Below are 17,500 nucleotides of genomic sequence, written 5' to 3' on the forward strand. Positions count from 1 at the left end.
ATAAAAAATAATGAATTTGAAAACATGGTAAAAAATGAAATTTCAGAATTTTTTTTTCATACATATCAACGTGATGGAAGAGAAAAAATATCTTTTACGTATCCACAAAATTTATCAAGTTTTGAAAAACTGATGGAAACAAAAATAGATTTCTTCACAAAAAAGAAAATTTCCTCTGATGATTTGTATAATGATTCGTACTATAGGAATGAAGAAAAAATAAACAAATTGAGCAATGAATTTATAAATCGCACAAAACTGATAGATAAGAAATTGATTTCTCTCGATATATTCGAAAATAGAATTCGATTTTGTGATGATGAAACTAAAAAAAAATATTTAACTAAAAGAAAAGATCCTTTGTTAAACGGACCCTTCCGTGGACAAATAAAAAACGGTTTTTCAACCTCAATACAACATGAAAAAACTTACAAAAAAAAATAACATTTTTATAAATAAAATTCAAGATATCTTTCTTTATAATAAGATTTCTAAAAAGAATAATAGTAATTCTCCAAAATTAGAGGAAAATAGAAAAACATTTGATAAAAAATTATTAGTAACTACATTTCTTTTTAATCTAATCAATCAATTTTCATTAGTGTCAAGCTTAAATTCGCACGTACCTTATTTATTTACAGAACCTGAACAAGTAAAAATGAATTATAATTATGACGCAGAAAAAAAACAAATAATCAAAATATTATTTGATGCAACTACAACTGATTTGAACGAAAAAAGAAAAGTAAATCGAAAGAACACTAAGTCTATTAAAAGAAACGAAATCTGTAAAAAAGTACCTCGGTGGTCATACAAATTGATGGACGAATTAGAACAACTAGGTGGAAAAATTGAAGCAGATAATTCTCAAATTCGTTCTAGAAAAGGCAAACGTGTAGTCATTTTGACTAATAAAGATAAATTTTTTAAAAAATACAAGACTTATCGTGATCGTGGAGATACTGAAAATACTGAACAAAAAAACGAATTGGCTTTAAGACGTTATTCCCAACAATCGGATTTTCGAAGAGACATAATCAAAGGATCTATCCGTGCTCAAAGACGGAAAACAGTTACTTGGAAATTTTTTCAAAAACGGGTGCATTCGCCGCTTTTTTTGGATAAAATTGAAAAATCAATATTCTTTTCTTTTCATAGTTTAAAATCAATGAAAAGATTTTTTATGTTAAATATTTGGATTCGTAAAAAGACAGAATTTCAAATTTTAGGTTCTATAGAGGAAAAAACAAAAAAAAGTCCGAAAAAAAAAGAGGAGGAAGCAAAAAAGGAAAATGCAGAAAGAAAACGTATAGAAATAGCAGAAGCCTGGGATAGCATTATATTTGCTCAAGTAATAAGAGGTGTTTTATTAATAACCCAATGCTTTATTAGGAAATATATTCTATTACCTTCATTTATAATAATTAAAAATACAATTCGTATACTATTTTTTCAAATTCCAGAATGGTCTGAAGATTATATGGATTGGAAGAGAGAAATATATATTAAATGCACGTATAACGGCGTTCAATTATCCGAAAGAGAGTTTCCGCAAAAATGGCTAACAGATGGGATTCAGATAAAAATATTATTTCCTTTTCGTCTAAAACCTTGGCATAAATCTAAAATACGATGTAATGAAAACAAAAAAAATTCAAAGAAAAAAAAGAACTTTTGTTTTTTAACAGTTTGGGGGATGGAAGTTGAATTGCCTTTTTCTAGTTCCACGAAAAATCCACTTTCCTTTTTCGACCCCATTTTAAAAGAACTAAAAAAAAAAGAAAAAATTTGAATTTTTCACTTTTCTAGTTCTAAAAGTTTTAAGTGAAAAATTAAAACTGTTTCTAAATATCGTAATAGAAAAAGCAAAAGGGATCATCCAAAGTATTCTTGAAATTATTAGAAAAAGTATAGTATTCCTCACGAAAAAAAAAACAAGAATTTTTAAATTTAAAATATTTTTTTATTAAAAGGAAACCCCCAAAACTCGATGAATTGAGCGAAAACAAAAAATATTCAACAATTTGGAAGAATAATTCAATGATTTCTGAAGCAACCATTTCAATTCAATCGATAAAGTCGACAAATTTTTCATTGAAAAAAAAATCTATAAAGGATCTCAATACTAAAAGAAAAGTAGTTATTAAAAAAATAGAAAAAATGAAAAAAGAAGAAAAGAAAAGAGGACTTGGAATTCCCGAGACAAATATTCATTCGAAGAAAAAAATTTATGATAGTAAAAGGATAGAATTCGAAAAAAAAATTTTGCAGATATTCCAAAGAAGAAATATTAGCTTAACTAAAAAATCACATTCTTTTTTTCAATTTTTGATGAAAAAAATATACATAGATATCTTTCTATATATCATTTGTATTCCGAAAATCCAGCTACAACCTTTTCTTGAATCAACAAAATTTTTTTTAAATAAATGGCTTTACGATAATGAACCAAATACAGAAAGAAGTTATAAAACAAATCAAAGTATAATTCCCTTTCTTTTAAAATTACACAAATATTTTAATAATAAGAATGCGAATTCACATAATTATTTTGATGTCTCCTTTTTGTCACAACCATATGTATTTTTAAATTTGTTACAAACCCGAATTATTAACATAAACATATATAAGTTAAGACTTCTTTTTCAATATAATAAAATTTTTTTTTTTCTGAAAAATGAAATAAAGGATTCTTTTTTTGGAGCACAAGGAATAGTTCATTCTAAAAGAAAACAAAATAACCTGCTCAATTCTGAACTAAATCAATGGACAAATTGGTTAAAGAATAATTATTATCAATATAACTTATCTAACAGTAGCTGGTCAAAATTAGTATCACAAAAATGGAGAAATAGAATCACTAAATGTGGTGTAACTCAAAATAAAAATTTAACCAAATGGGATTCATATGGAAAAAGCCCATTAATTCTTTACAAAGAACAACAAGGAATCCCATTAAAAAAAAATTAGAAAACAATATAAATACGATCTTTTATCCTATAATTTTATGAATTATGCAAATAAGAAAGACTCATATATTTATCGATATAGATCCCTATTTCAATCAAATAAAAACACAATGATTTCTTCTAATTACAATACATATAAAAAAGACTTATTTGATAGAATAAGTAATATTTTTATCAAGAATTATATAGCAGAAGATACTATTATTATAAATCCGGATAGAAAATATTTGGATTGGACGGGAATCAATAGAAAAATACTAAATCGTTCCATATGCAATCCGGAATTTTGGTTCTTTTCCAAATTTGTGATATTTTATAATACATTTATGGGTAACTCGCAAATTATACCAATAAAATTACTTTATTTACATTATCTTTTTTTACATTCTAAAGGAAATAAAAATGTTAGTGAAAAGAATATTACTAGAAAGAAAAAAAAATAGATGTTTTTAGAACATCGAAAAAAAAACCCAAGAACAATATGGAGGCAGAACTTCAATTCTTAGTAAGAAATTTTTTGAATTTCCATTTAAACTGGAAAAATTTCTTAGGTCAAAAAATATTTAACAATGTAAAAGTATATTGTCTCCTTATTAGATTGACAAATTTAAGAAAAATTACTATAGCCTCTATTCAAAGAGGAGAACTAGGTCTAGATATTATGATGATTCAAAAACAGACGAATTTAACTCTTTCAGGCTTAAGGAAAAAGAAGAATAATAAATTTAGGAAAAAAGAACTATTTGTTATCGAACCAGTTCTCCTGTCTAGAAAAAATAATAAACAATTTTTTAAGTATAAAATGATGGGTTTTTCATTAATTCATAAGAATAAACGCAAAATTTATAAAAAATACTCAGAAAAAATTCATGTTAATAAGAAATTTTTTGATAAATACATTAGAAGAACAAAAGATCAAAAGATAACAGAAAACAAAGAAAACGAGAAATTTAATTTACTTGTTCCTGAAAACATTTTATCTGCTAGACGTCGTAGAGAATTGAGAATTAGAATTTGTTTAGATCCAAATAATATAAATAGTATGCATAGAAACACAATATTTTATAATGAAAATAAAGTCCAAAATTGTTTTAAGGTTTTGACTAAAAAAAGAAATGAGAAAGAGAAAAAAAAACTAATGAATTTCAAAATTTTTCTTTGGCCAAAATATCGATTAGAAGATTTAGCTTGTATAAATCGTTATTGGTTTAATACCCATAATGGAAGCCGTTTCAGTATAGTAAGGATACATATGTATCCGCGTGTGAAAATTCGTTAATCTAATTTTGTCTTCTATTTAGCATATGTATCTATCTATAGATAGATACATAGGTTAAAAAAATACACGTATTTTGGTATGGCATTGATTTTAATTCAATGATGTATACATTAAAAAAAAGCATTAACAAAATTATCTTTTTTTATCTAATGTAATGTATACAATTCTTTTTTATATATCAAACTAGTCTCCTTTATATTATATCTATTTAAATTCTCTATTTCAATTGGATTGATTTCAGTTATAAAAAAAATTAGATTTCGGATTTCTATCAAAAAATTAAAAATGAGTGTCATTCTAATTACTGATCAATAAAAATATCTATAAAAATCGAGGAGAAGGAAAAACTTTTATTTTTTTATGGTAAAAAAGTCATTTATACCTGTTATTTCACAAGAAAAAAAAGGAAAAAAACCGGGATTGGTTGAATTTCAAATATTCAAATTTACCAATAGAATACGAAGACTTACTTCACATTTTGAATTGCACCGAAAAGACTACTCATCCCAAACAGGTTTACGTAAAATTTTGGGAAAACAGCAAAGATTACTGTCTTATTTGTCAAAGAAAGATGGAATACGGTATAAAAAATTAATCAATCAGTTTAATATTCGGCAGTCACAAATTCGTTAAATTGAAGAGTAATTTTCAATTATTCGATTTATTAGATCTTGAATTTGGATGAACTTTTTTTTTAAGCGATTCATAAAAGAATAAATCGAGCAAAAACCTATGAATATCTCAACGAAAAGAAAGGACTTCATGATAGTCAATATGGGGCCTCACCACCCATCAATGCACGGTGTTCTTAGACTTATTGTTACTCTAGATGGTGAGGATGTTATTGATTGTGAACCGATATTGGGTTATTTACACAGAGGAATGGAAAAAATAGCGGAAAACCGAACAATTATACAATATCTGCCTTATGTAACACGTTGGGACTATTTAGCTACAATGTTCACAGAAGCAATAACTGTAAATGGACCAGAACAGTTGGGAAATATTCAAGTACCTAAAAGAGCCAGCTATATCCGAGTAATAATGTTGGAGTTAAGCCGTATAGCTTCTCACCTACTATGGCTAGGACCTTTTATGGCAAATATTGGTGCACAAACACCTTTTTTCTATATTTTCAGAGAAAGAGAATTAATATATGATCTATTTGAAGCTGCCACAGGTATGAGAATGATGCATAATTTTTTTCGTATCGGAGGGGTAGCGACTGATCTACCTTATGGTTGGATAGATAAATGTTATGATTTCTGCGATTATTTTTTAACAAGTATTGCTGAATATCAAAAACTTATTACGCGAAATCCTATTTTTTTAGAACGGGTTGAGGGCGTCGGTGTTGTTGATGTAAAAGAAGTTATTAATTGGGGTTTATCAGGACCGATGCTTCGGGCTTCTGGAATACAATGGGATCTACGTAAAGTGGATAATTATGAATGTTACGAAGAATTTCATTGGGAAGTTCAATGGCAAAAAGGAGATTCATTAGCTCGTTATTTAGTTCGAATTGGTGAAATGATAGAATCCATAAAAATTATTCAACAGGCTTTGGAAGGACTTCCCGGCGGTCCATATGAAAATTTAGAAATCCGCTGCTTTGATAGAGAAAAAGAGCCAGAATGGAATGAGTTTGAGTATCGATTTATTAGTAAAAAATCGTCTCCGAGTTTTGAATTGCCAAAACAAGAACTTTATGTAAGAGTTGAAGCCCCCAAGGGAGAATTAGGGATTTTTCTAATAGGGGATCAAAATGGTTTTCCTTGGAGATGGAAAATTCATCCGCCCGGTTTTATAAATTTGCAAATTCTTCCTCAATTAGTTAAAAGAATGAAATTGGCCGATATTATGACAATACTAGGTAGCATAGATATTATTATGGGAGAAGTTGATCGTTGAAATGATAATTGATTTAACAGAAATACAAGATATACATTTTTTTTTCAGATTGCAATTTTTGAAAGAGATATATGGAATTCTTTGGGTATTTGTGCCTATTTTTATTTTGATATTAGGAATTACTATAAGTGTACTAGCAATTGTATGGTTAGAAAGAGAAATATCTGCAGGGATACAACAACGTATTGGACCTGAATACACCGGTCCTTTTGGAGTTCTTCAAGCTCTAGCAGACAGAACAAAATTACTTTTTAAAGAGAATCTTATTCCATCTAGAGGAGATATTCGTTTATTTAGTTTCGGCCCATCTATCTCAGTCATATCCATTATAATAAGCTATTCAGTAATTCCTTTTGGCTATAACTTTGTTTTATCTGATCTGAATATTGGTGTTTTTTTATGGATTGCTATTTCGAGTATTGCCCCCATTGGACTTCTTATGTCAGGATATGGGTCAAATAATAAATATTCCTTTTTGGGTGGTCTACGAGCAGCTGCTCAATCAATTAGTTATGAAATACCATTAACTCTATGTGTGTTATCGATATCTCTATGTGTGCTTCGTTGAGACATAAATTTTTTGATACTATTTCTTATAAGCCTCTCCTTATATTTAAAGTACAAAAAGAATCTATAAAGAATATATATATATATATATATATATATATATATATATATATTCTTTTCGCATTTGGATTGAATAATTGAATCAGATAGTTATATGAGTGCAATAAAACAGCTTTTTTTGAATATAATTTATAGAATACTCTATTACTTATAGAGAAAGTATGATGATTTCAAATTGCAGTAAAAATATTGAGTCTAATTTTCTATGTATAAGAATAAGGTGAAAAAATCAATGAAATTCTAGAATTAGATTATATATATTATATTCTATGTATAGAAGTGGTTGTTTTTCCCAAGATTTGTTGATTAGTAATCCTGTCTTGAAGCAGACGCAAAAGACCAACCTTTTTCAAATTTTCAATATCATTTGTATGAATTAGCATACATATATTAACAAAATTAAAAAAAGGCATTAATATAATAAAAAAAATTAATGGATGGCTAGAAACACCAAAATACACAAAAGATTAGTAACGTATATTTCTTTTTTAAATTATCCAATTTATGTATAATATAAAAAGAATACTAATGGGGACTTGAAGTTGGTAGAAAAAATAAGGCAGTACTCCCCCCAATTCCGATCTAGAGTATACTTCCATCCATTGATTGAATAAATAACTATCAGGAACGAAATAATCCTTTAATTTTTTGAAGTCCCCTTTTGCTTGCACAAAAAGGAATAAGATAAGAGGTAAAAGTGATCTCCTTTTTCTTTTTTGTCTTATATACTCCATATTTATGGAGATAATCATAATTTAAAAAAAGAACATCTAATTATTTTTCGGAATCGAAAATGATGTGGGAGTTCTTGATAATTTTAAAAGAGTATTTTATGCAAAAATGAAATTAAGTTATTACTCAACAAATTTAATTTTGAATTTTTTAAAGGATGAGATCAATTCAGAAGTACCTTTTGTATTTTTTATTTATTTAAAGAAATTCAATAAATGTGCAAATGTTTTTATTTTTTAAATAAGTGTGTATTCATTTAAAATTTTTTTTTAGAATAGACAGAATTCCATGGGTCTAATTCAGAACCGTCCGAGAAAATAGAATCTTATCTATCTTAGGGATATATCAAGGGAGAAATAATCGGCCGGGTTCTTATATTTTTTTAAGGCTTTAAAGGAGCCGTATGAGATGAAAATCTCATGTACGGTTCTGTAATAGAGATGGTAACAGTAATGTCATCACCGACTAGGATTATCTAACAGTTTAAGTACAGTTGATATAGTTGATGCACAATCCAAATATGGTTTTTGGGGATGGAATTTGTGGCGGCAACCTATGGGTTTCCTCGTTTTTCTAATCTCTTCCCTAGCAGAATGTGAAAGATTACCTTTTGATTTACCAGAAGCGGAAGAAGAACTAATAGCGGGTTATCAAACCGAATATTCCGGTATAAAATTTGGTTTATTTTATGTTGCTTCCTATTTAAACCTATTCGTTTCTTCCTTATTTGTAACAGTTCTTTATTTTGGTGGTTCAAATTTCTCTATTCCGTACATCTTCGTTTCTAATTTTTTTCAAATAAATAAAACATACGGAGTTTTTGTAACGATAATTGGTATCTTTATTACACTAGTTAAAACTTATTTATTCATATTCGTTTCTATCACAACAAGATGGACTTTGCCTAGGCTACGAATAGATCAATTATTAAATCTTGGGTGGAAGTTTCTTTTACCCATTTCTCTTGGTAATCTATTATTAACAACGTCGTCTCAACTGTTTTCACTGTAAAAAAAATGTGGACCTTCTATATTCAAAATTCAGAACTTGTTTTAAACAAGAGAAAGAAAAAAATATTCAGAGCTATTCACGATATGTTCCTTATGGTAACTGAATTCATAAATTATAGTGAACAAATAATACGAGCTGCTAGATATATTGGTCAAGGTCTCATGATTACCTTATCTCATGCAAATAGGTTACCCGTAACTATTCAATATCCTTATGAAAAAATAATCTCATCAGAACGTTTTCGCGGTCGAATACATTTTGAATTTGATAAATGCATTGCTTGTGAAGTATGTGTTCGTGTCTGTCCTATAGATCTACCCATTGTTGATTGGAAACTAGAAGCTGATATTCGAAAAAAACGGTTGCTTAATTACAGTATTGATTTTGGAATCTGTATATTTTGTGGTAACTGTATTGAGTATTGTCCAACAAATTGTTTATCAATGACCGAAGAATATGAACTTTCAACTTATGATCGCCACGAATTGAATTATAATCTAATTGCTTTGGGTCGTTTACCAGTATCAGTAATTGATGATTATACAATTCGAACAATTCAAATAAAATGATTTCAAAATTCTTCACAAAAATAATTGAATTTCTCTATATATAGAATAAAAAAAAAGATATTCTATTTTTTTGAAATGACTCTTTGGCATAAAGAAAAGAATGAAATTCCATTGATTCTATAACAACTGTACCTAATAACAATTCACATATCTTATCTTAGGATTTGGTGAATTTCTATGCACAGATAATTTTCGTATTTAACAAGTTTTTTCCTGGTCATATCAATAAGGTCATGAAATTTCTATTTATCTTTTATTTTACATATAATGGATTTGTCCGAATCGCTACATGATTTTATTTTAATCTTTCTTGGATCAGGTCTCATATTAGGAAGTCTAGGAGTAGTATTCTTTACGAATCCGATTTTTTCTGCTTTTTCATTGGGACTAGTTCTTGTTTGTGTATCTTTATTCTATATTTTATCAAACTCCCATTTTGTAGCTGCCTCACAGCTACTTATTTACGTGGGCGCTATAAATGTTTTAATAATATTTGCTGTGATGTTTATGAATGGTTCGGACTATTACCAAAATTTTCGTGTTTGGACCGTTGGGGATGGAATTACTTTGATGGTTTGTACCAGTATCTTTCTTTCACAAATAACTACTATTCTAGAGACATCATGGCACGGAATTATTTGGACGACAAGACCCAATCAGATTTTAGAGCAAGATTTGATAAGTACTAGTCAACAAATTGGAATTCATTTATCAACAGATTTTTTTCTTCCATTTGAACTAATTTCAATAATTCTTTTAGTTGCTTTAATAGGTGCAATTTTTGTGGCTCGCCAATAAGAAAGTTTTCGAACTAATAAAATAATATAAATTACATTTTGTTAGAATTTATTACATTTCTTTTTTGTTGAATTATATGTTAAGGAAAAAGAATATTTATGTATAAAGTATAAAATCATTTTGCAAATACTTGATTTTGTTGTAGACTTATTATGTTAGGCAATAAAATCCGTTGAATTCATATTCATATCGAAATGAATAAAAATTGAAAAGGAGTTGGTCAATGATATTCGAGCATACACTTGTTTTGAGTGCTTATTTATTTTCTATAGGTATCTATGGATTGATCACGAGCCGAAATATGGTTAGAGCCCTTATGTGTCTTGAACTTATACTAAATGCAGTTAATATAAATCTCGTAACCTTTTCTGATTTTTTTGATAGGCGGCAACTAAAAGGAAATATTTTTTCAATTTTTGTTATAGCTGTTGCAGCCGCTGAAGCAGCTATCGGACCAGCTATTGTTTCCTCAATATATCATAATAGAAAATCAACCCGTATCAATCAATCAAATTTGTTGAATAAATAGTATTATTCATAAAAAAAAGTCTAATTTTGAATAGTGTGTACTATATAATCCATTCAAATTAGCAGAAATGATATATCCTTTTTAATCATGTTTGCGAAAACAAAGATAAGAAATCAAAGTATCTTGGTTCTATTCTCTTATTAGTTATTAATCTATAAATATATTTTTAGTAGCAAAATTCTTATAAATCATTGATTCATCTGGTATATAATATAGATATATATATATATATATATATATATATATATCATATATAGATATATATAATTGGTTTACCAATTTACTAGATTGAAAATGTTGAATTTTTGATGTTCAAGGATTATGTTCCAATGTCACATTCAGTAAAGATTTATGATACATGTATAGGATGTACTCAATGTGTACGAGCCTGCCCAACAGATGTATTAGAAATGATACCTTGGGACGGATGTAAAGCTAAACAAATTGCTTCTGCCCCAAGAACAGAGGACTGTGTTGGTTGTAAGAGGTGTGAATCCGCCTGTCCGACGGATTTCTTAAGTGTTAGAGTTTATTTATGGCATGAAACAACTCGAAGCATGGGTCTAGCTTATTGATACGTTTCAAAAAGAACCGCATACAAGTACTTTTTTTTTACTGGCAAAAACCCGGGCTCAAAATAAAAAAATATTTTGAGCCCGGGTTTTTGTAGTCTAAGTATATCTTATTTTTATCACGAATTATTTTCCTTGGTTAACAACAGTTGTAGTTTTGCCAATAGTCGGAGGTTCTTTAATTGTCTTATTTCCCCATAAAGGAAATAAGACAATTAAATGGTATACTTATTGTATATGTTTCATAGATCTCCTTCTAATAACCTATGTATTTTGTTATCATTTCGAATTAGATGATCCACTAATCCAATTGACAGAAAATTATAAATGGATCCATTTTTTTGACTTTTACTGGAGATTCGGAATAGATGGACTCTCTCTAGGACCCCTTTTATTAACGGGATTTATCACTACGTTAGCTACGTTATCAGCTCAACCGGTTACTCGAGAATCTAAATTATTCTATTTTCTAATGTTAGCAATGTATAGTGGTCAACTAGGAATATTTTCTTCTCAAGACATTTTACTTTTTTTCATCATGTGGGAATTAGAATTAATTCCCGTTTATCTACTTTTATCTATGTGGGGTGGAAAAAAACGTTTGTATTCAGCTACAAAGTTTATTTTGTACACTGCGGGAAGTTTTGTTTTTTTATTACTAGGAATTCTGGGTATGGGTTTCTATAGTTCTAATGAACCAACATTAAATTTTGAATCATTAACTAATCAATCATATCCCGTGGCACTGGAAATAATCTTCTATATGGGATTTCTTATTGCTTTTGCTGTCAAATCACCAATTATACCCTTACATACATGGTTACCTGATACCCATGGAGAGGCGCATTACAGCACTTGTATGCTTTTAGCCGGAATATTATTAAAAATGGGAGCATATGGGTTGGTTCGAATTAATATGGAATTATTATCTCGCGCTCATTCTATATTTTGTCCCTGGTTAATGTTATTAGGTTCCATTCAAATAATCTATGCAGCTTCAACATCTCTTGGTCAACGCAATGTAAAAAAAAGAATAGCTTATTCCTCGGTCTCTCATATGGGTTTCTTAATTTTAGGAATTGGTTCTATAAGCGAGACAGGGCTGAATGGGGCTATTTTACAAATAATCTCTCACGGATTTATTGGTGCTGCCCTTTTTTTCTTGGCGGGAACTAGTTATGATAGACTACGTCTTCTTTAACTCGACGAAATGGGTGGAATGGCTATCCCAATGCCAAAAATATTCACGATTTTCACTACCTTATCGATGGCTTCTCTTGCATTACCGGGCATGAGCGGTTTTGTTGCAGAATTTATAGTATTATTGGGAATAATTACCAATCAAAAATATCTTTTCATCACAAAAATACTCATAACTTTTGTAACTGCAATTGGAATGATATTAACTCCTATTTATTTATTATCTATCTTACGTCAAATGTTTTATGGATACAAGCTTTTTAATAAACAAAATTCTTATTTTTTTGATTCGGGGCCACGAGAATTATTTATTTCAATTTCTATCCTTATACTCGTAATAAGTATTGGCATTTATCCAGATTTTATTTTTTCAATTTCGGCTGACAAGGTTGAAGCTATTCTCTCTCATTTTTTATAGATAGTTTTTGGGAATAAATGAAAAAGAAAAAATAGAAATCAATCCGATGCACAATAAAAAAAAATGGATTTCTTTTTGTATTTTCTTAATTACATAAAAATGAAATTGAATTCTAATTGAATATTTTTGTTGTTTGTGAGAACCCCTTGAATCAATATTACATTACTTGATTCAATGGGGTCTTAATCATTTTATTGGGAGTTTTTTTTCTTATTCTATAGAATGTTCCCAATATTTGTGAATTTTTTTGAATTAATTAGGTGTAAATGAACCATAACTATGTAGTCCTATTCCTAAAAGATTTATCCCTAAATAACATATCCAAATTATAAGAAAGCCCATGGAGGCCACTATTGAAGAATTTCTATATTCCAATTTTTTATTTTTTCTAGTATGTAAATAAATTGCGAAAATAGTCCAAGTAATAAAAGCCCAAGTTTCCTTTGGATCCCAATTCCAATATGATCCCCATGCCTCATTAGCCCATACTGCTCCAGATATATTACCTATTGTTAAAAAGATAAAACCTAGACTAATAGTACGGTAACCCCAACGATCCAATTGTTGAATAAATTGATATCTATAATAATTTCTATAAGACGAATAAAATGGAAAAGGAGTTTGTTGTAAAATATTCTTTTTATCATTCATATTCATATATTTGATTTCAGCAAAAGAAAAGGATTCATTAAAAAAAAACAAAGTCTTGCTTTTACCAAGAATTTGTATGAGTTCTTGAAATGTAATGACTAAAATAGCCACTGATATTAATGATCCACATAAAAGAGTTGTATAACCCAATATCATCATACTTACGTGCATCATTAACCAATGGGACTGTAAAGCAGGCACTAATTTTAAGGATTCATGCATTTCGGTTAAAAGACCCGAAGTAGCAAAGCCTTGGGTAAAAAGAACACTTGGTGTTATTATTGTATTGAAATAGTCATTTTTTTGTTTTTTGAAGCAAAGAACCATATAAAAGATAGAAAAAGTCCATGAAATAAATATTAATGATTCATATAAATTACTAAATGGTAAATGGCCTGAAAAAATCCAACGAGTAACTAACAATCCTGTGATACAAAAAAAGGTTATTATCATGCCTTTTTTGAACAAATTGTATAATCCTATGATTTCATTGCCTAATAATAAGGTTATCAAATGAATTAAAATTAAAATAGATACGACCGAAAAGGATATATGAGTTAATATATGCTCTAAAGTGGAAAATACCATATAGAATGAAAAAATAGAAATACTTGGAATAGAAATAATAATTCTTTATAGGAACTTTTTTTTAGAAGATAAGATGCCGCTACTCGGACTCGAACCGAGATGCTCTAGCACTGCTTCCTAAGAGCAGCGTGTCTACCAATTTCACCATAGCGGCTGACTCGAAACCATAATAACCCAATTTTAGTCAATTGTCGAGATTCAAAGAATCAATTAAAACACAATATTTGTTTACTAAACATTCAATAAAATAATTTTAAAGAATTCTATTAGAATCTATTAAATATAGAATGTAAATATCATAATATAGAATGTAAATATCCTAAATTCATAACTGAATCTTATATTCTATATCAATTTTATATTCATATTTTTGTATTTAAAAAAGAGTTGTTGAATCCAGTTAATTGAAATTATTCTAACGTTTATATTTGTTACAGAAAAAGCTTTTTGAATTCCCCGTAAAAATAGATTGCCCTAATGAAAAAGCTTTTAATGCTGTAAAATATCCCTTCTTTTTCCATAAAGTGTTCCGAATAAGTTTTTTTGATATAGACGTGCGCTTTTTTGGAACTGCCATAGAATTAGTATAGTTTTTTATTGTTATAGAATTTTATGTGAAAGACATTTTGCGGTAAATTAAAATTAAGTTTATCTCTAATTAGACATATATTTTATATATTTGAATTTCCATTTTTTTTTATTATATTTATAATAAGAATATAATACTTTTTAGAAAGTTTTCCCCAAATCGCTATTTCTTATTGTAATAAAAACTTAATTAGTTAAGTTAAATTTAATGAACTAAACCAATGTTCAAAAAATATTGTCCAAAGAGTCAGAATAATGAATAATCGATTATTCTATTTTATTAAATTCTATCTTTCTTTGTTATTAACCGAAACCATTCCTTTACTTTACAAAAAAGATAAAAGAAAAACCTAAGAAACCAAATTCATTAGAATCCTAATTTTTTTTCTTTATTGTATGGAATATACACATCAATATTCATGGATCATACCTTTTATTCCATTCCCAGTTTCGATGTTAATAGGAGTGGGACTTCTACTTTTTCCCACTGCAACGAAAAATATTCGCCGTATTTGGGCTTTTCCTAGTATCTTATTGTTAACTATAGTTATGATTTTTTCGCTTGATTTGTCTATTCATCAAATCAAGAATAGTTTGTTTTTTCAATATGTATGGTCTTGGACCATAAATAATGATATTTCTTTAGAGTTTGGGTACTTGATCGATTCACTTACTTCTATTATGTCAATATTAATTACTACGGTTGGTATTCTCGTTCTTATTTATAGTGATAATTATATGTCTCATGATCAAGGATATTTGAGATTTTTTGCTTATCTTACTCTTTTTAATATTTCAATGTTGGGATTAGTTACTAGTTCGAATTTGATACAAATTTATTTTTTTTGGGAATTAATTGGAATGTGTTCTTATTTATTAATAGGCTTTTGGTTCACCCGCCCTATTGCGGCAAATGCTTGTCAAAAAGCATTTGTAACGAATTGTGTAGGGGATTTTGGTTTATTATTGGGAATTTTAGGTCTTTATTGGATAACGGGTAGTTTGGAATTTCGGCATTTGTTTCAAATTATAAATAATTTGATTTCTAAAAATGAAATGAATATTTTTTTTTTACTCTGTTTGCCCTTTTGCTATTTTGTGGCTTAGTTGCAAAATCTGCCCAATTTCCTCTTCATGTATGGCTACCCGATGCTATGGAGGGACCTACTCCAATTTCTGCCCTTATACATGCTGCTACTATGGTAGCCGCTGGAATTTTTCTTGTGGCTCGTCTTTTTCCTCTTTTCGTAGTGCTACCCAAAATAATGAACGCAATAGCTTTTATAGGTATAATAACAGTAATATTAGGAGCTACTTTAGCTATTGCTCAAAAAGATATTAAGAAAAATTTGGCCTATTCTACAATGTCTCAATTGGGTTATATGATGTTAGCTTTGGGTATGGGATCTTATCGAGGTGCTTTATTTCATTTGATTACTCATGCTTATTCAAAAGCATTGTTGTTTTTAGGATCTGGATCCATTATTCATTCAATGGAAGCTCTTGTCGGATATTCTCCAGCTAAAAGTCAAAATATGGTTTTTATGGGCGGTTTAACAAAACATGTACCAATTACAAAAACTTTTTTTTTAATGGGTACACTCTCTCTTTGCGGTATTCCACCCTTTGCCTGTTTTTGGTCTAAGGATGAGATTCTTAATGATAGTTGGTTGTATTCACCAATTTTTGCAATAATAGCTTGTTCTGCAGCAGGATTAACTGCATTTTATATGTTTCGAATTTATTTACTTGTTTTTGAGGGATATTTAAACGTTCATTTTTTGAATTTTAATGGAAAAAAAATAGTTCATTCTATTCAATATCTTTATGGGGGAAGAAACAAGTAAAACTTAAAAGAAAAAACGAAAATTTTTTCTTAGTTTTACTAAAAATAAAAAAGAATGAAATAACTTCTTTTTTTATCCGGAAGAGATATCTACATCGCGTTAATCAAAATATTAAAAATATAAAACATCTTGTTTTTGGTATTATGCATTTTGGCACTAAAAAAACTGCTTGTTTATATCCTAATGAATCTAACAATACTATGCGATTTTCTATGCTTATTTTAGCGCTCTTTACTTTATTCGTTGGTGCTGTAGGAATTTCTTTCAGTCAAGACGGAATACATTTGGATATTTTATCAAAATTGTTAATTCCGTTTATAGACCTTTTACATAAAGATTCAGAAAATTTTATGAATTATTATGAATTTTTCACAAACGCAACTTTTTCTTTGAGTTTCACTTTTTGGGGAATATTTCTAGCGTCTTTTTTTTACAAATCGGTTTATTCCTATTTAAAAAATTTGAATTTATTAAATTTATTTGAAAAAAGTTTTCTTAAAAAAAATGTTGCCGATCATTTTCAAAATATCATATATAATTGGTCGTATAATCATGGTTATATAGATCTTTTTTATGAAAAATCTTTAATTGCTAGAATCAGAAGATTAGTGAAATTAAATTCTTTTTTTGATAAAAAAAGAATTGATGGAATTACGAATGGAATAGGTATTACAAGTTTTTTTCTAGGAGAAGCTATCAAATATGTGGGGGGGGGGGGGCGAATAGCTTCGTATATATTATTGTATATTCTAGATATATTAATCTTTCTAGTAATTTTATTGTTACATCGAAACAAATAAATATTGATGAATCTCATGAATATGGAACTCGGTAAGAAAAGGGGATTTAAAAATTGAAAAAGAAGATTCTGAAAGAATCTTTTTTGAATACTAAAATTACGTATTGAATTTGGATTCTTGTATCCATAATTCAAAAAGTTTTTTTGACTATTGCCGAAGAACTGAAATAAAAGATAGGGTATAGCTATGAAAGTTATTGTATGGGGTCTACCCAATGCTAAATGCAAAGGCGCATAATAGATAGACATGAACATTATGAGCTGTCCCGTAATAAACCCAGTTGTTGCTGCTATTTTCTTCTCGGTTCCTTCTTCCACAAGTCTAGCTCGAAGAAGGAAGAGATAAGAGGGCCCTATGGAAAATGTGGTCATAAATCCATAATAGAGTCCGACCACAACTATCGAATTCATT

The sequence above is a fragment of the Vigna unguiculata genome, chromosome 3 (assembly GCF_037176805.1).
Source record: "Vigna unguiculata cultivar grain cowpea cultivar isolate G323 ecotype 2 chromosome 3, ASM3717680v1, whole genome shotgun sequence".
NCBI classification, from domain to species: domain Eukaryota; kingdom Viridiplantae; phylum Streptophyta; class Magnoliopsida; order Fabales; family Fabaceae; genus Vigna; species Vigna unguiculata.